The sequence below is a fragment of the Capra hircus genome, chromosome 3 (assembly GCF_001704415.2).
Source record: "Capra hircus breed San Clemente chromosome 3, ASM170441v1, whole genome shotgun sequence".
NCBI lineage: Eukaryota > Metazoa > Chordata > Mammalia > Artiodactyla > Bovidae > Capra > Capra hircus.
Window position 1 is genome coordinate 99,264,133 of NC_030810.1, and position 25,969 is coordinate 99,290,101.

At 45.9% G+C, this 25,969-nt stretch overlaps 5 non-coding genes across 5 annotated transcripts; 2 read left to right on the forward strand and 3 right to left on the reverse strand.

Annotated features, from left to right (window-relative positions):
• Nucleotides 1–74, reverse strand: TRNAN-GUU. Its single transcript has one exon. It is a non-coding gene; the product is annotated as a tRNA-Asn (tRNA).
• TRNAH-GUG lies at nt 9,267–9,338 on the reverse strand. Its single transcript has one exon. It is a non-coding gene; the product is annotated as a tRNA-His (tRNA).
• Nucleotides 9,986–10,059, forward strand: TRNAN-GUU. The gene has a single exon. It is a non-coding gene; the product is annotated as a tRNA-Asn (tRNA).
• On the forward strand, nt 10,400–10,471 carry TRNAE-UUC. The gene has a single exon. It is a non-coding gene; the product is annotated as a tRNA-Glu (tRNA).
• Nucleotides 18,689–18,760, reverse strand: TRNAE-UUC. Its single transcript has one exon. It is a non-coding gene; the product is annotated as a tRNA-Glu (tRNA).

Genomic DNA, 25,969 nt, shown 5'->3' on the forward strand with positions numbered 1-25,969 from the left:
CGTCCCTGGGTGGGCTCGAACCACCAACCTTTCAGTTAACAGCCGAACGCGCTAACCGATTGCGCCACAGAGACTCGAGGAACAATACCTTGCTAAAGAGTAACTGGTCCTTGCATGCCAGGAGCAGCCACTAGCCTTTCGCAGGACAGCGGCTCCGGTTCCTAGCCTCAGACAACCCGAGAGGTGGAGTCGATGCAGCGTGTTCGTTCCCGCGGAGAAGCCGGGCGTCAGGCGAACTCGAAGGTGGAAGGGACGCCGAGCTTCCCCGCCTCCCCTTGCTCCCCACCCGCAGCAGATGCAGCGTCCAGGAGACGCCCTAAGCCTGAGCCGAGGGGGTACCGAGGGTGTCCCGAGGGAAGCTGACCCCCGCCCCCACCCCCTCGGTGGGCTCTGTGACGGCTCTGCATTTGCTCCGCTTTCAGTCGACCATAGGAGAAGGCAATGGCACCCCACTCCAGCACTCTTGCCTGGAAAATCCCATGGACCGAGGAGCCTGGTGGGCTGCAGTCCATGGGGTCGCTAAGAGTCGGACAAGATGAGCGACTTCATTTTCACTTTTCACTTTCATGCACTGGAGAAGGAAATGGCAACCCACTCCAGTGTGTTCTTGCCTGGAGAATCCCAGGGACGGGGGAGCCTGGTGGGCTGCCGTCTATGGGGTCGCACAGAGTCGGACACGACTGAAGCGACTTAGCAGCAGCAGCAGCACTCGACCATCTTCGCCTGTGGGCAGCTCTTTAGTAGATGTGGTCGGTTTGGCTGCAGCAAGAAAGAGATCAGGTCTAAAGAGGACACGTGAAAAGGTGCGAGAGCAGCTGGCAAAAGCATGGATGAGACAACCCAGAAAGCCTGAGGCACAGGCCGTATCCTGAGAGATTAAAATTGTTTTTATTAAGTAGGTGAATAGGGAGGCAGAACCAGAGAAGGGCATGAAGGAGAGAAAAGCATGAGCATGTGCGTCTAAGAATTAAACAGCAAAAATGGTGTGGATATGTTTACGTCAAAGAAATTACCTGTGGGCTTCTGGTGCATCATGACTGTATAATGGTTAGTGCTGTGTTGTGGCTTCATTACTGAGAGGGTAACAGGCAGGAAGGCCAGGGGTCTCCAGACGGAGGAAATAGGCTGCAAGTGTCAGACATTTTTTCCCTCTCTCTCTTAAGCGGCAGGAGGAAACAAACTAGTGTTACCTCCCCCACCCCCTTCTCTAGACAAATTTGAAAAGAGGTTTCTCTTAAAATTCTGTGTTGCCATAATGACACCTGGTTCCACCTGAACTTAACTTTTCTCAAACCTTGAGCTAACCAGTGCATTCTTCTTATGGAAATGTTTGTCTTAAGCTATGTTAATGTAGTATGTACTTACCTTAGACTCAGAACCGACTTGACAAATCAGTATGTTATACATTGTTCTCCTAATCTGTGTTAATGAAACTATATATTTTATGGAAATCTGCCTTTCTCCAAGATTCATGCCAATCGTTTTATGGCTCAGGATGACTCACCTGGTGCCATTCTCTGAGTTTTGAGACATTTCCTTTCTTTAATTAGCAGACTGCTACAGAGTCGGACATGACTGAAGCGACTTAGCAGCAGCAGTAGCAGCAGTAGCTATATAACATCCAGCTAAAGACTAGCAAGGCCGGGTACTTCTGCCCCCTCCTGATGTCTATGTCAGAAGCTTTCTCTATCTCTTTTATACTTTAATAAAACTTTATTACACAAAAACTCTGAGTGATCAAGCCTCACCTCTGGGCCTGGAATGAGTTCTTCTCCTCCAGAGGCCAAGAATTCCAGCCTCTTTCGTGGCTCAGCAACAACCTTTCAATTACCCTCAGTACAAATCCAAGTTACAGCAACTAGACCCCTTAAGAAGCGGTCAGAGAGCAGAGTTTACTCCTGGCCACACAGCGCAATGCCAGGAGAAGAGGAATAAGTCCCAAAGCGCACAAACCTGCTAGTGGCTTGTCAAATGGAAACCAAGGAAGATTGCTTGTCTCACTGTTGAGCAAGAAATGCCCTTAAGGGTGAAATACCGCCTCTTAAGGGGCCTTGTCTGAGCTTAGCCGTTTTGCTGTTAAAGATAATTCAAATACCAGTGAGGGTTTTTACACTAAATGAGAACAAGTTTGTATAAAATGCAAAGTAGTTGTCATGGTCTACTTGGTTTATACCTTTGTCATGCAAAGATGGGCTCGATAAAGGACAGAAATAGTATGGAACTAACAGAAGCACAAGATATTAAAAAGAGGTGTCAAGAACACACAGAAGAACTGTACAAAAAAAAAAAAAAAGATCTTCACGACCCAGATGATCATGATGGTGTGATCACTCATCTAGAGCCAGACATTTTGGAATGTGAAGTCAAGTGGGCCTTAGAAAGCATCACTATGAACAAAGCTAGTGCAGATGATGGAATTCCAGTTGAGCTATTTCAAATCATGAAAGATGATGCTGTGAAAGTGCTGCAGTCAATAGGACAGCAAAACTCAGCAGCGGCCACAGGACTGGAAAAGGTCAGTTTTCATTCCAATCCCAAAGAAAGGCAATGCCAAAGAATGTTCAAACTACCACACAATTGCACTCATCTCACATGCTAGTAGAGTAATGCTCAAAATTCTCCAAGCCAGGCTTCAGCAATATGTGAACCGTGAACTTCCTGATGTTCAAGCTGGTTTTAGAAAAGACAGAGGAACCAGAGATCAAATTGCCAACATCCACTGGATCATGGAAAAAGCAAGAGTTCCAGAAAAACATCTATTTCTGCTTTATTGACTATGACAAAGCCTTTGACTGTGTGGATCACAATAAACTGTGGAAAATTCTGAGAGAGATGGGAATATCAGACCACCTAACCTGCCTCTTGAGAAATCTGTATGCAGGTCAGGAAGCAACAGTTAGAACTGGACATGGAACAACAGATTGGTTTCAAATAGGAAAAGGTGCACATCAAGACTGTATATTGTCACCCTGCTTATTTAATTATATGCAGAGCATATCATGAGAAATGCTGGACTGGAAGAAACACAAGCTGGAATCAAGATTTCTGGGAGAAATATCAATAACCTCAAATATGCAGATGACACCAGCCTTATGGCAGAAAGAGAAGAGGAGCTAAAAAGCCTCTTGATGAAAGTGAAAGTGGAGATTGAAAAAGTTGGCTTAAAGCTCAACATTCAGAAAATGAAGATCATGGCATCTGGTCCCATCACTTCATGGGAAATAGATGGGGAAACGGTGGAAACAGTGTCAGACTTTATTTTTTTGAGCTCCAAAATCACTGCTGATGGTGACTGTAGCCATGAAATTAAAAGACGCTTACTCCTTGGAAGGAAAGTTATGACCAATCTAGATAGCATTTTCAAAAGCAGAGACATTACTTTCCCGACTAAGGTCCGTCTAGTCAAGGCTATGGTTTTGTATAGCCTTTGGTCATGTATGGATGTGAGAGTTGGACTGTGAAGAAGGCTGAGTGCCGAAGAATTGATGCTTTTGAACTGTGGTGTTGGAGAAGACTCTTGAGAGTCCCTTTAACTGCAAGGAGATCCAACCAATCCATTCTGAAGGAGATCAGCCCTGGGATTTCTTTGGAAGGAATGATGCTAAAGCTGAAACTCCAGTACTTTGGCCACCTCATGTGACGAGTTGACTCATTGGAAAAGACTCTGCTGCTGGGAGGGATTGGGGGCAGGAGAAGGGGATGACAGAGGATGAGATGGCTGGATGGCATCACTGACTCGATGGACGTGAGTCTCAGTGAACTCTGGGAGTTAGTGATGGACAGGGAGGCCTGGCGTGCTGTGATTCATGGGGTCGCAAAGAGTCAGACATGACCGAGTGACTGAACTGAACTGAACACCAACTTGTCTTCATTCACCAGCCACTAATTTTGAACTATATAGTTCACGTACTGTTAAAAGCACAAATCTGTAAAACACAATTTGTGGAAATTTTAGTAAACATAATCATCACCCAGATCAAGTTATAGAAAATAGCCATCATCCCAGAAATGTCCTCTGAGCCCCTTTCCAGGCACTTGTTACCCAATCTCAGTTAGTTAATCGCTATTGTGAAGTCTGTTGAAGAGGTTACTATTGCTACTGAAATTTAAATGAATGAATGTACATTTTTTTTGTATCTGGCTTTAAAAATATTATTTTCATTAAGCATATCTGTATTATTGTGTATGTGTGTGCCCGTGCTAAGTCAGTTCAGTCATGTCCAATTCTTTGTGACCCTGTAGATTGTAGCCCACCAGGCTCCTCTGTCCATGGATTCTCCAGGCAAGAATACTGGAGTGGGTTGCCATACCCTTCTCCGAATATTACTATGTATATCACTTCTTAATTTTGGTACTGTTGTATTAATTTTGGTGTTATTGTTATTGATGAATATTGTTGGTGTTTTGGTGAATATTCTGTACCAGTCTTTTTTGTGTACTTTTGCATTCACAGAAGTACTGCTACTGCTGGGTCATGGAGTAGCTGCAAGTTTAACTTCATTAGAAACTGATAAACAGGGCCCTAGAATGGTTTCAAACCAGCAACTATGGTTGCAGTTGCTCCATATTCTTGTCAGCATTTGGTGTACTGATTCTTTAAAACATAACTGTGCTGGAGGCTGTGTGATGATACCTTCTTATAGTATTAATGTGAATTTTTCTAATAAATAAAAATATCAAGAATATTATCTTATAACTTAGGGTTATTAAGATATCTTCCTTTGTGATCCAGTAAGACATCAGCTTAGCCTTCCCAGAAGGAAACCGGGTGAAAAAGTCCATCACCACAGTACAAGTAGGTCCTCCCCAGACGTCTCTTGAGACAAGAGACCCAGACTCCTGGTGTTTGGAGCAGCAACAGGCACAGATCAATGACTAGCACAGCACCAGCCTACCCACCTGGCCTCCCAGGTCTTTGCCATCTCCATGCACTTGTCAGTCGAGCGAGAGCAGAATATATTTTTAAACTTGCCGGGGTCCAGCCCCAGTGGATCCAGGGTAATTTGAAGGGTGGACAGCATCGGCGATCAGGAAATAATTGTTTAATTAAGTATTAATTAAAGATATAAAGAGAGATTAGATAAGAACAGTGTAGTAGGAAAATCCAGTGGAGAAAAGGGGCTGAATAACTTGGTTTACGTGGAAAACCAATAAAACTCCAAGACAAGGAGTTTGCACCACCTGCATAGGCCACAGGCATCTTCCCAGTCTCCCGAGGTAGTGGAGACACAAAGTGCCTCCCCGTTCCCATCTTAGAAGCCCCGGCAAAATTAGTAGGCTTGGCGAGCCTCCATGCTCCAAATGGGAATTCAGCCAGAAGGTGAGAGAAAGAACGACACGAGGAGACCAGTCTTTCCAGGAACTGATCCGTTTCTTTATTTTTCAGGTCCGCTTATATACTTTTTGTTATACATAGAGATAAACTACAAAGTCACGCAGGGTCAGCAGTCCTGAAGTTTATCAAAATCAGGTGCTTCATACAAATGTATACAAAGGTCTTAGGGGTTTTACATCATCTTCTGGCCAGGGGCCTGCTAACATTTTATGACCCTTTCTTTCTGATAACGGTCAGTCAACCAGAAAACTTATTTTTTCCAGGGGTGATTTTTCTTAAACCAGGCGCCATCCTCTGAAGGCACCAGATAAAAAGTTGCATTCCTCCAGGGCAAAGGTGCAGTGGGTTATAATTAAGAAAAGAATTTACTTAGCCTAAGGTTTAACATGATTAATATCAAGGTTAACACTTATTTCTCCTATATGCTAGTTATATTCATTAATGTGTATAAGGGCAGGGGATATGGAGACTTAGCAGCGAATATTGGCTTAACAATGAAAAACCTCCACCAGTATGATTTCTAACCAACCCACTAATACTATACTAATAATTTGCTAACTTCTCAAAAGAATCTGTATTTAGAAAGTTTAAAGCATCTCGTGCCTCTCACGGTTGGGAGGCTGTGAACAATCACATGTGGCCGGACAAGCCTGTCAGGCAAGCTAGAGAACCTTCAGAGGAGTTTGTGGATTGAAACACTCTTGTCACACCCAGGAGATTTATTAACTGGAGCTATAAGTTAACCCCTTCTCAGAGAGAGGTGGTGGGGAACAGCCCCCTGTAATGTCAGAAGTGTAAGTGAAAGCATAAAGCAGTAAGGTAGGCAGACTCTGGTTTTGGGGGTAGATGTCGAGAATTTCCAGGAGGACCCCTGAGGCTCGATCCTGCCTTTGCATATGCCAAGCCTCCTTCCTCATGACCTTTGCCATGGGCGGGATTTCTCACGATGGCTCCTGGCATAAAATATTCTCTTTCGTTCAATTTATATTGATTTCCCTGAGTAATTTGACTTTTCAATTCATCTCACTACCACAAATGCAAAAGTATTATCAGCACCATAATCAGAAGTTGGGTATAAAGATCGATGCCAGAATACCAAAATGATGGTGATCTAGGCAACTTCTCCAACTGCTCTTAATTCAACTTCCCATGGTCTCTGCCCTGCAGAGAGGATGTTTTCATCTTTCCCTTGGACGCTCAAGCTGAAGACCTGTTGGGACAAATGTTGCTTCCACTGTAGGGCAAGAGGAGAGCCAGGGAGAGGGGAAGGGGGGATGATGTTGACCAAGGATGCAGAGGCAACAGGTGGAGTACGTGAGACAGTGCTGAGGCTGTGGGTCCATCCTTCTGGTGGGTGGGCTATGGGTTCTCCTATGTGTGGAGAGGGTGTGGGGCTTGGTGGGAGAGATTTGGAGGGCATCCTCTTGAATTCGTTTGGGGAAAGCAGTTTAGAAGAATAGCGAAAGGCAGGTGGAGAGGAGGGTTGTGACCCGCAAGTGAACCCTGGAGGGGACAGGGGCTGCACTGTGCCTATAGGTTTTGTGGCCCTAGTTACCTTGCAAGAGAGATGCCATGGTCTTGAAAGTGTTTTCCCAGGGTGTAAGCCTTGTCTGTTGCACTTGTGAAAGCTGATGGCTGTGATTTCCCCACCTGTGGGAGGGATGTGGTGCTAGCGAGGGGTTCGAGTTGCCGCTGTCTCCCGATATCCCTTGGTTCATGGCAGATGACACCTCTTCCATAATGCTTCTTTGTGCTATGCTGACCCAGGGCAAGAACCACACCACTCTGTGTACTCAACTGCCTGGGAATTAGGGTAAGCACCTGCATTTTCATGGCCCTCCTGTTTCATGACCAACGTGTATAGATGGGTCCTACTTCATTTGCCAAGCCTCCTGACTGTGCTGTCTATGGGCACGTGGGTTCCCCACCCACTGGGCTTGGCACTTGCCTGGGGAGGCCTTGAGGGCTGGCTGGCAGGCACCAGCAAGAGAGAAGCCACACCTCAGGGGTTGTGGAAAGACATGGGAAATGTGGCCCAGAGTCCTCATACCTCTGGGGCCAAATGGGGATCAGGTAGGGGCAGTGGAGGCACCCCTTCCAGGAACAAGGAGGCCAGAGGCTCTCCGGACCAAGGGGCACTTTCCCTTCCAGGCCTAGCCAATTCTAAGGCCTCTCATATGGCTTTCCCTTCTCCCTTTCCCTTTTCCACACCAGCTGTGTTCTTGGGGAGTATAAGCCACGTTTCCCAACAAGCAGAAATCTCCCAACAAGCAAAATGTCCCAACACACCTCTAGTGCTTGGGGAAGGAGTTGGATCAACGTTTTCTAACAACAGGAGGACAGAGAACTTGTGGTGGCTGGAAGCAACCTCTTGCTTTGTTGGTTCTCTTGGCTGACACGAGGGCCCAGAATGATGCTCCTCGTTGAGGGCTTCGGTGGCACAGCCCAGGGGCTTGACCAGGCTGGTGTCTCTCCTACTGTTTCTTAGGGAACAGCAAGAAATCTGTAGGTCCACTCTTACAGAAGAGATGCCCAGAGAATGCTCCTGTAGAGTCCAGACTGTGCACGAAACCACTTTGGAATGATGATTCCATGGGCCATTCTTCCTTCAGTGAACCTTGGAGAGTGGAGAAATGATTGACGATGCTACGCCCTTCATTGGCAGTAAAAATTCCACTTTCCTCTGACTTGCCTCACTGTTCCCTTCCACTCCCTTACTCCAGCATAGAAGGTCACTGGTGTTGCTTTCCTGAACAATTTTTTGTCCTTGGCTCCATTATCTTTAATAGACATTTATTCTCAGATAACTTGTGAAGTTACACAAGAAAGTTATAATAGAAAGGTATTCATATTAGCCTTTCCCGATACTGTAGCTTGAAATCACCCCAATGTTCATCATATATGAAGTAGTTTTACGTTAATGTAATGGCTATCATTAGTATCAAATTAAGGTGTGAGAAATGCAAATACACACAGATACATACATACATGTATATATATACATAACATAATGTTGGCTGATAATAGCTAGATAGAAAACTGTACACACATTCACTTGAACTTGAAGAAAGGACAAAGCCTAATTTGCGATAGTTGACATTAGAATTGTTTAAAGTAGTACAGGATGGGTGGGCATTATCTGGTAAGTGTATCAAAGGGGCATGCTTGAATGACAAAAAAAATTTCTCTGTCGTGATTCTGGTAATGATTACACATGGCAATATTCTAATAACCGCCCTTTATTGTTTTGTGTATTTTGTTCTGTGAACACCTTTTAATAATTTCCTTTTAGGATAAAAATTGTGGGTAAGATGTCAGAGAATCCAGTGAAGACAATGACTGGATTGGAGTATATTATAAATTCTTTATTTAAATTCTATTTCGTTTTGTGTAAAAAAGCCTCACTGCTGTTTGAAATATTTCTGCTGCTGCTAAGTCGCTTCAGCCGTGTTGCGACCCCATAGACGGCAGCCCACCAGGCTCCCCCGTCCCTGGGATTCTCCAAGCAAGAACACTGGAGTGGGTTGCCATTTCCTTCTCCAGTGCATGAAAGTGAAAAGGGAAAGTGAAGTCGCTCAGTCGTGTCCGACTCTTAGCGACCCCATGGACTGCAGCCTACCAGGCTCTCCCGTCCATGGGATTTTCCAGGCAAGAGTACTGGAGTGGGTTGCCATTGCCTTCTCCGAGAAATATTTCTACACACACACAAAGATTCTTGTCTGAGTACACAATTTCTTTTGTGGAAGCTACACACAAGACTTATTTAGAGTTTGAAACTGATCTTTAGATATTTTCTGGTAAATGGTGAGACCTGGATCAAGTCCAGAGTGTTTCAGCCTAGAGCACCATTGGGTTGACTTCCGTTCTCCTGAACTTACTTCGTTTGGTGACTAAAGAGTTGTTATAGATACAATGCAAAAAAAAGGAACACTGCCGTGACTCGGATTCGAACCGAGGTTGCTGCGGCCACAACGCAGAGTACTAACCACTATACGATCACGGCGCGCCACCGTGCTGGCAATAAACTGCGTCTTTGAACTCCTACATTTTAGTATTGCGGTTTCGTTGAACAACCGTCAAGTACTCCTGCGTTTCTGTCACGTCTTCCGTTATTCTCTTCCCATTCTGATGCAATTTTCATCTCTTTCAGCCCGCGCCTCAAAACAGGTGTCCTGGGAAGTATCTTTGCTTTGACCTTGCCTCTCCTCCTCGTTACATTTCCCGATTTGACCGATCCTCCCCAAAGCCTCCTTCCGGCTCACGCCCACCGACCGCAACCTAGCGGAGGGAGGGGAGCGCCAACGGCTCAGGAGGTCAGATAAGGCGGAGAAAAGAACCGAAAGAACCACTGCTGAGCCCAGCGGGCGTCAGCTTCCCTCGGGCCCTCCTCGGCTCAGGCCCGGGGCGTCTCCGGGGCGCTGCATCTGCCTTGGGTGGGGAGCCAGGCGCGGCAGGGACGTTTGGCTGGACTTCTGCCTTCGGAATGCCCAACTTCCGGCTTCCCCACTGGTTCCTCCCGTTTTCATAAGCTTCGGAACGGGTACTACTGTCCTGCTCAAAGCAGGGAGCTCCCCCTAGAGAGGAAGGCGTACTTGCTTTCTGCCGGATGAAGTTGTGGGCGAGGTAGGAGACAAACGCGATTGTCCCAGAGTCTCTGTGGCGCAATCGGTTAGCGCGTTCGGCTGTTAACCGAAAGGTTGGTGGTTCGAGCCCACCCAGGGACGCCCCTTCTCCTATTTTAGGACGTAATCTGAGGATTTGCGGTTATTTCTCCTTTGTACATTCTTTCTTGAAAATTTGGAACTAGGACTCCTTTACCCTCTTTGTCACCTATATCTTCTCAACAGGCTAAGCTAAGACATGATTATTGCTGATCTTCACAAAAGAATGTTGGCTCTGGAGGAAAACAGGTAGGTCACTTGGAAACCAGGATCGAAAGAACAGAGTCATTTCATCGTTGCCCTCCGGGTTCCTTTCAACGGTGGGTTCCGTCCATTGTTTGTATTGATATTTATTAACCCCTTTACATACACCTTTAAAATTAATTCCTCTTTATCGTGAAGTTCCCTGGTGGTCTAGTGGTTAGGATTCGGCGCTTTCACCGCCGCGGCCCGGGTTCGATTCCCGGTCAGGGAAGGTGTGCTTTTTATTTATTTATTTATTTTTGCGGCTTTGCAGGTGGCACTAGCAGTCAAGAACCCGCCTGCCTACGCAGGAGACATAAGAGGCGCGAGTTCCATCGTCGCGAAGTTCCTCCGGAGAAGGGCATGGCAACCCACTCTAGAATTCTTGCCTGAAGAATCCCATGGACAGAAGAACCTGGTGGGCCACAGTCCACAGGGGTGCAAAGAGTCGGACATTATTGAAGCAACTTAGCAGCACGAGTTTAAATTAAATATAAAGGCGTTCATTTTTCATAGCTTGGAATGTTGCCATTTTACTCATTTGGAGCTATTATATAAAGACATATTCTTTGTGCCACCTTTACCCACACATTTGATGTTTTTATCAGTTCCTGCAAAGGCGAAGAAAGCAGTGTAGCTCTGCTGTTGTTGTTCACTCACTAAATCATGTCTGACTCTTTGTGACTCCATGGACTGCAGCACGCAAGCCAGGTTCCCTGTCCTTCACTATCTTCAGGAGTTTGCTCAAATTTATATCCATTGAATCAGTCATACTATCTAGCCATCTCATCCTCTATTGCCCTCTTCTCCTGTCTTCAATCTTTCGCAGCATCAGGGTCTTTTCCAGTGAGTTGACTCTTCACATTAGGTAACCAAAGGATTGGACCTTCAGCTTTAGCATCTGTTCTTCAAATGAATATTCAGGATTAATTTCCTTTCAGATTGACTGGTTTGGTCTCCTTGAAGTTGAAGGCACTCTCAAGAGTCTTCTCCAACACATAGTTCAAAAGCATCAATTCTTCGGTGCTCAGCCTTCTCTATGGTCCAACTCTCACATCAGTACAGGACTATTGGAAAAACCACAGCTTTGACTATATGGACTTTTATCATCTTTTAGGCTTTTACTTTCACTTTTCACTTTCATGCATTGGAGAAGGAAATGGCAACCCACTCCAGTGTTCTTGCCTGGAGAATCCCAGGGATGGGGGAGCCTTGTGGGCTGCTGTCTATGGGGTCACACAGAGTTGGACACAACTGAAGTGACTTAGCAGCAGCAGCAGGCTTTTAAATAGTTCAGCTGGAATTTCCATTACCTCCACTAGCTTTGTTCTTAGTGATACTTCCAAGGCCCACTTGACTTCACACTCCAAAATGTCTGGCTCTAGGTGAGTGACCACACCACTGTGGTTATCCTGGTCATTAAGACCTTTTTTGTATAGTGCTTCTGTGTTTTCTTGCCACCTCTTATTCTCTTTTGCTTCTTCTGTTAGATCCTTACTGTTTCTGTTCTTTATCATGCCCATCCTTGCAAGAAATATTCCCTTGATCTCTCCATTTTTCTTGAAGAGATCTCCAGTCTTTCCCATTCTATTTTTTTCTTCTAGTTCTTTGCATTGTTCACTTAAAAAGGCTTTCTTATCTCTCCTTGCTATTATCTGGAACTCTGCATTCAGATGGGTATATCTTTCCCTTTCTCCTTTGCCTTTTACTTCTCTTCTTTCCTCAGCTATTTGTAAAGCCTCCTCAGACAACCATTTTGCCTTTTTGCATTTCTTTCTCTTTGAGATTCTCCTTTCTATAGGAGGCAGTTTTGCTCGCTGCCTCCTATACAATGTGACAAACTCCTATCCATAGTTTTTCAGGCACTCTGTCTATCAGATCTAACCCCTTGAATCTATTTGTCACCTCCACTGTGTAATCATAAGGGATTTGAAGTGGTTTTCCCTATCTTCATCAAGTTAAGCCTGAATTTTGCAGGAAGGAGCTGATGATCTAAGCCACAGTCAGCTCTGTGTCTTGTTTATGCTGATTGTATATTGCTTTTCCATCTTCAGCTGCAAAGAGTATGGTGTGAAGTCGTTCAGTCGTGTCTGACTCTTTGTGACCCCATGGACTGTAGCCTACCAGGCTCCTCCCTCCATGGGATTCTCCAGGCAAGAGTACTGGAGTGGGTTGCCATTTCCTTCTCCAGGGGATCTTCCCAACCCAGGGATCGAACCTGGGTCTCCCGCATTCCAGGCAGATGCTTTAACCTCTGAGCCACCAGGGAAGCAAGTCAATCTAACTTCAGAATTGACCATTTGGTCATGTCCTTGAGTAGAGTCATCTCTTGTGTTCTTGGAAAAGGGTCTTTGCTATGACCAGTGTGTTCTCTTGATATAACTGTTAGCCTTTGCTCTGCTTTTTTAGTTTATTAAGGAACCTCCAATCTGTTCTCCTAAGTGGCTATACCAATTTACATTCCTACCAAGAATGTAGGAGGGGACCCACTCCACTTATTATCACTCAATTCTAACCAAGGGTATCACTACAACAATACTAAACACAGTAGAACAATGGCACCATACAAAGATGACTAGGAACTTCAGCATACTGGAAAGTTATGGATTTCTGGTATCATATCACTTTCTTGTGCCCATATATACAAATTAGAAAACATTTCCTCCTGCCCACGTATTAATCAGGCATTTATTTTTTCAGTAAAAACAAAGCAAGACTTAAACTACCTTGGAAGCCTCAGTTTTCTGTCCCACTTGCCTCACCATTCCTCTGCTTCTTCTCATTAGATTTTCATTTATTTGTGCCATCCTGCAGCATTTCCTACTTCAAACCCCGGGCCCCCTCTCTCAGGAACAGAGGTAAATGGAGAATTGTATTATTGTTGACATTACAGACTTGTTCCCTGGATAGAAATAACTCAAAGAATATTTTTTTGTCCATCTCAGGATTTTTTTTTGTTTTAAAAAAAGAGCTTAGAAAAGTAACACTTAAATATTTGCTTTTCTGACAAAGAGAAATTTGAAGTAACACTGCTGGCATCTGGTTATTAAGCTAAACGGAAGCTTTTACATTCACCATGGTGCCGAGGAGAAATGACAGTCAAAACTGGTTGGAAGGAGGCTTCTGAGTCCATAAGACATGTCACTTCCACTAAAGGGAAGTAATGTTTTCACCTCTCCATTTATAGTTGGAATATGCAGAAGCTTTTATTCTGAAGGAGGTAAGGAGCAAGTTATGGGAGGGCAGTTGACTCAGTCTGGCCTTGAAATCATTTAACTAAAGGTGTTCCTGTGAGCCCCCAAATTGTTCTGTGACATGACTTCCTCAGTCATGTCTCCAGTGTCTGAAGCCTGCTGAGACCTCCAGAGCTAGAGTGGTTTGAAAGAGCAAAGGATGAAAGAAACACTAGCCTAGGTTCTCATAAAGCACATTCCAGAGTGCGGTGCGAAGACCTCCAGTCCCTTGGGCTATCAACTAAGTGGGTTTGGAGCATGAACCTACTTGGAATCAAAGCTTCCTATTGAGTCTTTTCAGGTAGATTCCCTACATGGTTGACTTTTGCTGTCATTTCAGCAGTGATCTCATCCTATTTGCCCTTACCATTTAAATCAAATAACAAAAAGCCCTAATTAGTAGAGTGTTGGTGGACATAAAAGAAATATTTTCATCCAAAGCTCTGGGAATTAAAGGTAAAATTTGCCCTCAAAGTAATTTTCTTATGTTGGCAGAATTTAGTTCTTTGTAACTGTGTATCCTTGGAAGGCTGATTGGTGTGCTCCAAACCTGTTTCCAGCTCTTGCTTAGTTCAGTGAGCTTAGATCTATCTCCAGGGTTCCTTTGGGATCCAAGATGTCTTTATATTTCTTGTATTTTCAAACAAAACCTTCTGAAAAGAGTACATCAGTGTCTTTCCAAAAAAGAGATGATTCTACCCAGTTTTTGAATGCACATTTTTCACATTGAGGCAACCGGTCCACTGTAGCGCCCCACCCTCTCCTGAATTCAGTGCTCCAATTTCAGACTATGTGATGTCCTAAATTCAATTGCACCATATACCATGAGCAATATCTCCAGAAAGAATTAAGACAGTGCTTCAGTGGAAGGAGAGCATAGGCTTCTGCTTGGGGCCTGTATTGCCTTTCCCTGGAAGCAAGGACCCAGGATTTTCACATCTGGATTAGGAACCCACATCTCAGTCAGGAGTCAGAATCTCAAATCTCCTGATTTGAAAACAAAATACCAGTTGAAAGTTTTCACCCCTTGAATCTGAGAGCTCCTGGATGTTGCCTGCGGGAGTTAGAGCACATGCACAGATCAGAGGCGTGAGAGAGCTCTGTGCAAGTCAAGATCAGTGGGACTCCTCCCATCCACCACCCATTATTCCCCTTCATTTCATTGCTCTGCCAGCTCATTTCTCTTAAGCTTCAGTGTTTCTTTCTTGCTTTCCCTCAGAAATGGGAGATCCCTCTGGCTCTTGTCACTTTCCTTTGTTCTGTTTCATCAGATTTCAAGTCTAATAGTCTAACCAGGTCTTCATGTTTTAAACAGTGCCATAGCCAAGCCTGAAGGTCTCAGGGCATTTGGCTGTTTTGAAATGGTAAATCTCTTATCCAAGTCAGCTCTTGATTACATGCTTGAATTGAGCAAAAGACCAGCCATGAGGCCAAGTGTGAGCTATTCACATCACTGGGCTACCACCTAGCGGAGGACCAAGGTCCAGAAAACACAGACTGTCATGGTGACTATACTTCTTTTGACTTTAGGTTCTTTATCCCCTTAGTCGGTTCTTGTTGCCCTAATGGCCTGGGAGCAAGTGACGAGAATGAAGACAGAAAACGAAATCTGGTGCAATGGGTCAGGGGACCTGCAGCCTCTATTGGACTGACGTGCAGAGTCCACTCTGAGTCCAGCTTTTAGTCCTAATTGCAGACTACAAGACTTTCCCAGATCTTATCTTTCTCAAGACACATGCTGTGTTAATCATGTACCCCTAAATGTCATGGACTACACCGACCTAGTCCAGATCTCCTTGTGTTTACCCCAGGCCGTTCCCTTCTGGGCTAGTCTTTGGAACAACTAGCAAGTGCATAGGCAGCGTTCTGGAGAAGGAAATGGCAACCCACTCCAGTGTTCTTGCCTAGAGAATCCTGTGGACGGAGGAGCCTGGTGGGCTGCCATCTATGGGGTCACACAGAGTCAGACACAGCTGAAGCGACTTAGCAGCAGCAGCAGCAGCAGCAGGCAGCGTTCATGCCTGATGCCAATCCAGTGTTCCAAGGTCCATGCTTTCATGATCCCAGTCATACTCCCTTCTGGGTCTGGCCTTGGGGTTTGTAACAAGGAGATTATTCTTAAGAAAAACATGAAAGATAATTATTAACATGATTTCTTAATATATGCTGTTTTTCCAGATGATCAACCCTGGAATTTCTTTGGAAGGAATGATGCTAAAGCTGAAGGTCCAGTACTTTGGCCACCTCATGCAAAGAGTTGACTCATTGGAAAAGACTCTGATGCTGGGAGGGATTGAGGGCAGGAGGAGAAGAGGATGACCGAGGATGAGATGGCTGGATGGCATCACGGACTCGATGGACGTGAGTCTGAGTGAACTCTGGGAGATGGTGATGGACAGGGAGGCCTGGCATGCTGCGATTCATGGGGTCGCAAAGAGTTGGACACGACTGAGCGACTGAACTGAGCTGATTTCTGTGGAATTTCTCAAGGCTGTGAAAGTATATTATTAGGAATTCCCACTACAGGTTCTTCTTATAGGAAAGTATCTCAGATGGAAAGCAGGTAGAAACTGCTTTTGTGAAAGACTTTCATGTCTCCTTTTTTTTTTCAACGTCTATGGAAGGGCAAGAAAAAACCCCATCAAGTGTGTCTCTGGATTCCTCTGGAATCCTGGCTATAGAAGCTTGGTCACTAACCTATGTTGGAGAGAAGCACAGTTGAATATGAACCACAAATCAAGATACCTCAGACTGGGGGCCAGGACCATTCAAGACCAGGACAGGACAGGGCCAAGCACCGTTGTTTCTTGGGTTGTTAAATCGTGAGTTCAGTAAGTAAGTGTTAAGTAATCTAAATATATGAAAATCCTTTAGCAGTTCCAGGGTGGTTTTAGAGTAGAACAATGTTGCATACTGCCAGATTCTTAAAAAAGACATTCCCAAAATATTTTTAAAACATTTAATGAGATTATCTTTAAAAAAAAAAAAGACTAAGCACCATTATTACAAGGTAGCCATCTACCTGACAACAGTGATTCAGACAACTCTGGAAACTCTTGAGAATTATCCCCTACTTTTGAGGAGATAATTTGCCACTTGCTCCCTTCATCCTTCCACCACAGGAAAGAGTCTTCACTTTTTTGTGGCATCAGAAGCATTTACAACGTTGGTAGGAATTAAAATGGTGCATCCACTATGGAAAAAGTGTAGAGATTCCTTTAAAAATTAATAATAAAACAGCCATATGATCCAGCTATTCCACTTCTGGGTCTTTACCTAGAAAATACAAAATCACTAATTGGAATAAATATATACACCCATATGTACATCACAGCATGATTTACAATAGTCAAAATATAGAAACAACCCAAGTGTCTATCAACAGATGAATGGATAAAGAAGATGTGGCGTACATACACAATGCAGTACTACTTGGCCTTAAAAACAACACAATCTGCCATTTGCTATAATGTGGATGGACTTGAGGGTATTATGCTAAGTGAAATAAGCAAATAAATACAAATACTATGTGATTTCACTCACATGTGGAATTTTAAAAACGTTTTAATGAATGAACAAACCAAATCATACAAAAACAAGCACATAGGTACAGAGAACAGAGTCATGGTTACCAGAGGGGAAGAAGGAGGAGGTGCGGGAGGGAAGTGAGTAAAGTAATTTGTTATAAACATAAAATATTCTAGCAGGACGCAGAGAGCCAGGCTAGAAGCGAGGAGGCAGCGGCACTTTCTTGTCTCTCCCAAGGTGAGTGGTTCCAGCACTCAGTTGAACCCAAGACCACACAGCCCACTAAAGCAACTAAGCAGAGTCCGCAGGGCAGCAGGGCTGAGGGGGTACTAGCCTCGTCCTATTCCTTCTAAAAGCTCTAGGCCTGCCTGGCCTACACTAGCAGAAGAGCAGGATAAATTTTCACCTGAAGCTTCTTATAGCCTATGGAGAACAGGGTGAAAGGACAAAATCTCCCCCTGGCCTTGGAAAACAGGTCCTGCAAAAGCTGGTTTTGAGGGACGTGCCAAAGGAAGGGAGCAACAGTGGCCCAAAGAGTGATCTTGAGACGTCTGCAAGTTACTTTCAAATGGTGGAGTAAATCATGTATATGGAGAGGGAGTGAGAAAGCAAATGTAGGAAAATGTTAACTGTACACTTAGGTGAAGAATGAAAGTGAGAGGGTTGCTGCTGCTGCTGCTGCTAAGTCTCTTCAGTCGTGTCCAACTCTGTGCGACCACATAGATGGCAGCCCACGAGGCTCCCCTCTCCCTGGGATTCTCCAGGCAAGAACACTGGAATGGGTTACCATTTCTTTCTCCAATGTAGGAATGTGAAAAGTGAAAGTGAAGTCGCTTAGTTGTGTCCGACTCCTAGCGACCCCATGGACTGCAGCCTACCAGGCTCTCCTGTCCATGGGATTTTCCAGGCAAGAGTACTGGAGTGGGGTGCCATTGCCTTCTCCAAAGTGAGAGGGTTAGCAGTGTCCAACTCTTTGTGACCCCATGGACTGTAGCCTGCCAGTCTCCTCTGTCCATAGAATTCTCCAGGCAAGAATACTAGAGTGGGTAGTCATTCCCTTCTCCAGGGGAACTTCCCAACCCAGGGATCAAATCTACGTCTCCCACATTGCAGGCAGATTCTTTACTGTCTGAGGCACTGGGGAAGTGAAGAATATATACTATTAATATACTTGTAAAATTTTATAGGTTTCAAAATTGTTTTTCTTTTTCTTTTTAAAGGAGTAATTGATGCTCAGTAATTCTTTTTAAAGGTTAATTTGTGCTCAGGTCCCAAGTTGTCTTTTGATGGACACTCAAAGTGAGATTCTGGGTTCCTGAGATGAAGGGAGGAGTGGAGGTGAAGGGCTGTCCAGACTGCTCCTCACATTTCCCCCTACCACTCTGGGAGATGCCCTGGACCTGTGGCCCGACCTCACTGACTTAAGGATTCAATGCAGAAATTTTACTGCATGGGGACACTGGGGTGCATCACACTTGTGGAAAATGAAAGTGTTAGTGGCAGACTGTAGCAGGCCAGGCCCTTCTGTCCTTGAAATTTTTCAGGTTGACATTCCCAGCTCGAGGATATCTCCCTGACCTAGGGATAGGAACTCAGGTCTCCCGCATTGCCGGTAGATTCTTTACGGTCTGAGCCACAGGGAGCAAGTGAAAACTCTGTACGGGGAGATGAAAGCAAAAGACTTTATTTTCCCTGACCGGGAATCGAACCCGGGCCGCGGCGGTGAAAGCGCCGAATCCTAGCCACTAGACCACCAGGGAACTACGTTCTAAGGTCCTCATAAGTGAGAACAGGAAACCGGAAAACAGTGTGTGGCGTCTCTCGCCCTCCTGAGTCCCGCACCCTCCTCCAAGGAACTGTACCCAAAGAACGTTCCTTCCCTGCTTTCTCCAAATGAGGAGCTCCACACCAAAGGCCGAGCGCTCTGCGTGACAGTGGACGCGCCCGGAGGTCCACTTGATCCTCACGTCCCCACGACTTGCCCAGTCCCAGCGCACTTCACAACTGCCCTGGAGACGCGCCCTTTCCCGGCGAGCGCGCGTGGACAGCAGGTAGCCGGGGCGGGGGCGGGAGAGGCTGGAGGGCAGCCCCGCGGGTGAGACCTCGGGATCCCCAGCGACACAAAAGACTCCAGGCGGGTGCAGGAACCGGGAGGGCCGGATGCAAAACGCTTGCGAACAAGGCTCCACACCCAGACCTGGATTCCGTCCGGTCTTCCCCCGACGACCTGCTGCCCTGCGGTTCTCCCGCCTTGGATGACGCCATCTCCAGCTCCCTGGGCTCAGACCTCCAGCTGTCCCTGACGCCGCGCTTTCCTCAGACCCACATCCAAATAGTCAGGACTTGGCGTTTGCCTCTCAGTCCCACACAGTCCCAGTCCCTCCTTTTCGCGACTCTGGACTTGGACAAACGACTCTCCCGAGAAAGGTGGTCCGTCTCCCCGCCCCCCGCCCCCTCTGTCGGGGAAAGAACCACCCCCCTCGTCCAGTCTACATGGAAAGGCAGCGCGCTGGACCGGACCGAAAGACCGCTAATCCGCTCCTCTGGCTGGACGTGAGAGGTGAAAACTAGGACCTGGATGGGAGGAAGGCAGGGGAATTTCATGTAACGTCCTGATCTAAAGCAATTTTCAAGTCCGCCTCTGTGGGGACTCAGGCTCCAGCGCTGGTGAGGGTGCTGCCGCGCGGTCGCACCCTCGACCGCACTCGGAGTCCACGCGGAACCAGGCGGAGCCCGGTAGCCTGGGGGCCGGTGCGCACGCGGCCCGCGCCTCCCTCGGGGTCGGAGCCCCGTGAACCTCACGCTGGAAGGAAATGGCTGTGACTGCCGCACTAAGAAAAGAAAAACCACTGCAGGAGAAAACGCACCTACATCCCCAAGCTTGTTACCTTTTACTTCTAAAGGTAACCAGAGGCAGACAGACACACAGACAACACTGCATTAAGTTTTTCAGCAAAAAGAAACTGCCTGCTGTGAGGTGAACACGGAAACCCCTCCAGACTCCAGCTTTCTGGGAAAATTGCCTTGACCTCTGCCGTCCTAGGTTAAAATTCTTACTTCATGACCTGTTGAACTGGAAAATTATAAAAGGCGTTTCAGGCATTGTAAAAGGTAAAACAAAACTGTTTCTCAAGAAGAATCTCAAGTACAATAAGCGAGGAATGAACGACCTTGAGATCTGTGTGGACCGAGCCTGGCTCCCCCGCGGCTTTATGTGGGGCCTGGTCTGCAAGTGAATTCAATACAGGCGGGGGAGAAAGTCTCGGCCTACGTTGATACTCGCTATTTTCAAACAGACAAAAGACCTGAGCCTTCAGCCTTTGCTGCTCTTCATGCAAAACGTGAAAGCGTGGTGAAAGTCTTGGATTTGAACTATATTGGACAACTAGAATAAGCCATAGCAGCAGTAACCTGAGGAACGCCGTTTGCCGCGGACGTCGGGGGAGAAGCGCTGCGGCCAAAGGGCTGGCAAGGCAAGAGCGCGCGGAGCTTGGGAGCGGAGGGGAGGGCCGGGCCTCGCGTTCCCGGGTGAATTCGAAACACCGCTCATTTCCGAGAGCCAAGAGCGCTGACCGACCACCTGTGCCGTCTGCAGCCGGGGACGGGCGGCGTCTACACTGAAGGGCGTCCAGGTTGCTTGCGGCTCAGACGCGCCCATCACTCCCAGCTCCTGCGGCTTCTGGAAGATGGGGATTCAGTGGAGCGATCCCTGGTCTCTGGCGCTAGGCTGAAGAATTGGAGACTCAGTTGGAGGTGGGGGCCCCAGGGACCTCGCTTCGCGGGAGGCGAGAAACCCTAACCTTAAGGAAGGCCTCTCGGGAACTGCAGTCTACGTGCTTGGGAGATCGAAGGTGCTCCCAGGATCCTTTTTCTTCAAAAATTTTTGGTGGGCCAGTCTTGGCGACAAGTTCATTTCTTGGAGCTGTCATTAGGCGTTGGTACCCACGGGGTTTCCGTAGTGTAGTTGTTATCACGTTCGCCTAACACCCGAAAGGTCCCCCGGGCGAAAACAGGTTCCTTTTTTTTTTTTTCTCCCTGAAACTTTCCCCCTGAACCCCTGTTTTTTCAAAAACGGGGGCAAGTGGGGTGGGTTATGGCAAAATGTGTAGCTGCATTTATCTCCCCCCAAACCCAGAAGTTCTACTACCGTAAGCCAACTCAGCACTAGGAACCAGGCCTCCTTTCTTTGCTCTGAGTAAGCTCTTTAGAGGCCAGGGCACAGACATTCCAAGGAAGACACAGGAGAAGGCTTGCCTTCAGGTTATCTTTCCATCTGAAAATCCCCACACCTTCTCTTCAGGGGCCTAAATCTCCTCTACACGTTGACAGGGATCATGTCTCAGAAAACCAAGAAATGCATCCCTGTGAAGCAAACTTGGCTTTCCCTCACCCCAGCACACTTGTGAAACAATTTTATTTTCACGACAGAAAAATAGAGAACGAATTCAACTCTGCATGGGGCTCAAACCAAAGACACAAAGATGAAGAATTTCATGCTCCACAAATTGAAATGGATGGGGGGCAAAGGAGCCAGTACACGTGCTTTTAACCAGGAGAGGTGCCCCGCAGTCAGGTCAGGAAACAGGAAATAAATGAATCTGCTCATCACCCACTGAGAACCAAGTCTGCCCCTGATTCAAAAGGCAACTGAGGTTTGAAAGAGACCATCACATTGGCTCCCCCAGCACACAGCACTAAAGCTAGAGTAGGATGGAATCCATCTTGTGGCCTGGCCTCTGAGCCCAAAGCCTCACTCAGGAGGGAGAGGGTGGTGAAGGGTGATGAGCAGTGAGGCAAAGGCTGGGAGCCTTGCACAGCTGCATTCAGCCCTGGGCTCTGAGAATCACCTTTTTTTCTGCTCTCTGTATCTCTGAAATCTAATCTTTTCTGGGGTAGACCGCCTGCTGTTGTTGTTCAGTTGCCCAGTTGTGTCCATCTCTTTGAGATTCTGTGGGCTGCAGCATGCCAGGCCTCCCAATCCCTCACCATCTTCTGGAGTTTGCCCAAGTTCACGTTTATTGCATTGGTGATGCCATCCTATGATTTCATGCTCTGACGCCCTCTTCTTCTACCCTCAATCTTTCCCAGCACCAGGCACTTTTCCAATGAGTCTGCTGTTCGCATCAGAGGACCAAAATACCGGAGCTTCAGCTTCAGCATCAGTCCTTCCAACGAGTATTCAGGGTTGATTTCCCTGAAGATTGGCTAGTTTGATCTCTTTGTTGTCCCGGGGACTCTCGGGATTCTTCTCCGGCACCACAGTTTGAAGGCATCAATTCTTTGGGATTCTGCCTTCTCTACGGTCCAGCTCTCACAACCATACATGACCATGGGGAAGACCATAGCCTTGACTATACGGACCTTTGTCTGCAGTAATGTCTATGCTTTTCAACACACTGTCTAGGTTTGTCACAGTTTTCCTGCCAAGAAGCAACCATCTTCTGATTCCATGATTTTGGGCTGTTTTTGTGGTGTAATCTGTTAACTTGTTTGGCTGTTAACTGAAAGGTTCGTGGTTCGAGTTCACCCAGCGATGCATCTTTCCTGCTATAGACTGCAGCTCTACTTTTCCCCTTCATGAATCACTGTCTTGTGGGGGTGAAGGGGCTTGCCATAACTCAATGAAGCTATGAGCCATGCTATGCAGGGCCACCCAAGATGGACTGGTTATAGCAGAGAGTTCTGACAAAATGTGATCCATTGGAGGAGGGAATAGCAAACCATCCCAGTATACTTGCTGTGAGAACCTCATGAACTAAGTAAAAGACTGCCTATCTCCACTTTACTTAAGTTTGGAGTTTTATCTTGTTCCTTCATTTGGAGCATGACCTCATTTGCTAATGCACTGTTTTTATTTCTCCATATCTGGTAGGGTAGTTATGTATCCTGGGCTTAGAGAAGTGGCCATTTGTACGGGACTTCCTGTGGATCCCAGCAGCCTGCTACCCTCTCATCACCAGAATGATATGCTCTAGGGGTGCCCTGTATGTGGGCTGCATGGGTCCTTTGGTTGTGGCTGGCTGACCACAGTGCATGGGCTGGCAGGATTAGCTGGCTCCAATCTCTTTGATTGCTAGGCCCTGCCTTGTTTGGAATCTCCAGCCGCTGGTTAGCATGGCAGGGTCAAGAGGCAGCTGGCTGTGGAACCCCTGGGTGCTAGGGCTAGTACTGGCACACTGGTGGGCAAAGCCAGGTCCTGAGGTCTGGTCTGGCTGGAGGGCCCAGGAGTCCCCAAGCTGGTGTCTAACTGCTGGTAGATGGGGCTAGTTCCGGACAAAGGTGACTCTGAGGGGTCCAGACACTTCAATTGGCTGGCTAATGGGTTGGGCCAGAGTCTAGTCAGTTCCAGGGCTGGTGAAAAAATAGGACAGTTTAAGAAAAGTAATAACTTTGGATTGTTGTTACTTGGATAGTTATAAACTCTGGGTTTATAACATATGCAAAGTTAAATGCAACAAAACAAATAAAGGCAGGAAGGGGAGAAATGTGAACTGGTGTGACTTCTCTTGAAGGTGGACTGTGGTAAGTTGCAGATGGATGGCATAAAGCCTAAAGCAATTGCTGAAATAACAGGTTATAGCTAACAAGTCAACAAAGGGAAGACAATTATATACATGGACTTATATACAAAACCATGTATAATCTATGATAGAGCATTTGCTCTTCTGGCATTCTGTCCTATGGATATGTGTATAAGAAAGATGACCGCAGCATTATTTGTAATGATACAAACATGCATGCGTGCTAAGTGGCTTTAGTCGAGTCTGACTCTTTGCAAGCCTAGGCTCCTCTGTCCATGGGATTTTCTAGGCAAGAATACTGGAATGGGTTGCCTTGCCCTCTGAGCTGAACTGCCGGTGGGCTCACAGGTGGCTCTGGGTTTGCTCCGCCTTCATTCTACCAAGTTCGCCCCTGGGCAGGAATTTGTAGATGTGGCCCTTCTGGGTGCAGAAGAATCTCTCTGGAAAGAGATCAGATAAAAAGAGGAAACATGAAAAGGAGCTAGAGCAGGCAAAGGCAAGAATAAGATAACGATACCTCCCACAGGAAGCCTGTGAGGAGGATCGGGCCAGATCCTGAGAGAGAAACATTGTTTTTATTAAGTAGCAGAGTGAGGATGGAGAATCAGAGAAGAGCGTGAAAACGAGAAAAGCACGAATTTCTGTAAGTGTGCACGAATAAAACAGCCAAGACAGTGTGAATATATTAGCCTTCAAAAACTTACAAAAAGTGCTGTGGCTGCCAGCTGGCCTGTGGCTCATCGTGACCATACGGTGTTGTTAATACTATTGATGGTTATAGCAATCTCGGCTCAAATTCGAGCTACAGCGAGGGGAGCAAGTCATGGTGGGGACGCTGCCCTTCTTCCCTCGGAATCACAGGACTCACGGCTTCCCCACGGGTTTTCCAGGTTTTCCGAGGCTTTAGAGATGATATAACTATCCTTCTAAAGGCCGGTGGCTCAGCATAAGCGGAGCTGTAGAAGTATCCAAAAATAACATTTTAAGAGAATCCACTAGTCACTAGAATTCAGTTATAAATATAAGAACAAAATCTCTTGTGTTTGAAATTTTAGAAACATTTCTACCACTCCTGAGTCAAAGCATATTTGAAAATAAAAATTAGGAAATATTCTGAATCAAACAAAACTGAAATACTACGTATATACCAAAGATGAAGCTAAACCCGTCTTTAGATGATGGTGGTCAATACCAAAATCAGATTGATTATATTCTTTGCAGCCAAAGATGGAGAAGCTCTATACAGTCAGCAAAAAACAAGACTAGGAGCTGACTGTGGCTCAGATCATGAACTCCTTATTGCCAAATTCAGACTTAAATTGAAGAAAGTGGGGAAAACCACTAGACCATTTAGGTATGACCTAAATCAAATCCCTTATGACTATGCAGTGGCAGTGAGAAATAGATTTAAGGGACTAGATCTGATAGATAGAGTGCCTGATGAACTATGGACGGAAGTTCGTCACATTGTACAGGAGACAGGAACCGAGACCATCCCCAAGAAAAAAAAAAAGCAAAAAAGCAAAATGGCTGTCTGAGGAGACCTTACAAATAGCTGTGAAAAGAAGAGAAGTGAAAAGCAAAGGAGAAAAGGAAAGATATACCCATTTGAATGCAGAGTTCCAAAGAATAGCAAGGAGAGATAAGAAAGCCTTCCTCAGTGATCAATGCAAAGAAATAGAGGAAAACAATAGAATGGGAAAGACTAGAGATTTCTTCAAGAAAATTAGAGATACCAAGGGAACATTTCATGCAAAGATGGGCTTGATAAAGGACAGAAATGGTATGGACCTAACAAAAGCAAAAGATATTAAGAAGAGGTGGCAAGAATACACAGAAGAACTGTACAAAAAAGATCTTCACGAGCAAGATAATCACGATGGTGTGATCACTCACACTCACCTAGAGCCAGACATTCTGGAATGTGAAGTCAAGTGGGCCTTAGGAACCATCACTACAACCAAAGCTAGTGGAGGTGATGGAATTCCAGTTGAGCTATTTCAAATCATGAAAGATGATGCTGTGAAAGTACTGCACTCAATATGCCAGCAAATTTGGAAAATTCAGCAGTGGCCACAGGACTGGAAAAGGTCAATTTTCATTCCAATCCCAAAGAAAGACAATGCCAAAGAATGCTCAAACTACTGCACAATTGTACTCATCTCACACGCTAGTAAAGTAATGCTCAAAATTCTCCAAGCTAGGCTTCAGTAATATGTGAACTGTGAACTTCCAGATGTTCTAGCTGGTTTTAAAAAAGGCAGAAGAACCAGAGATTAAATTGCCAACATCTGCTGGATCATCGAAAAAGCAAGAGAGTTCCAGAAAAAGCATCTATTTCTGCTCTATTGACTATGCCAAAGCCTTTGACTGTGTGGATCACAATAAACTGTGGAAAATTCTGAAAGAGATGGGAATATCAGACCACCTGACCTGCCTCTTGAGAAA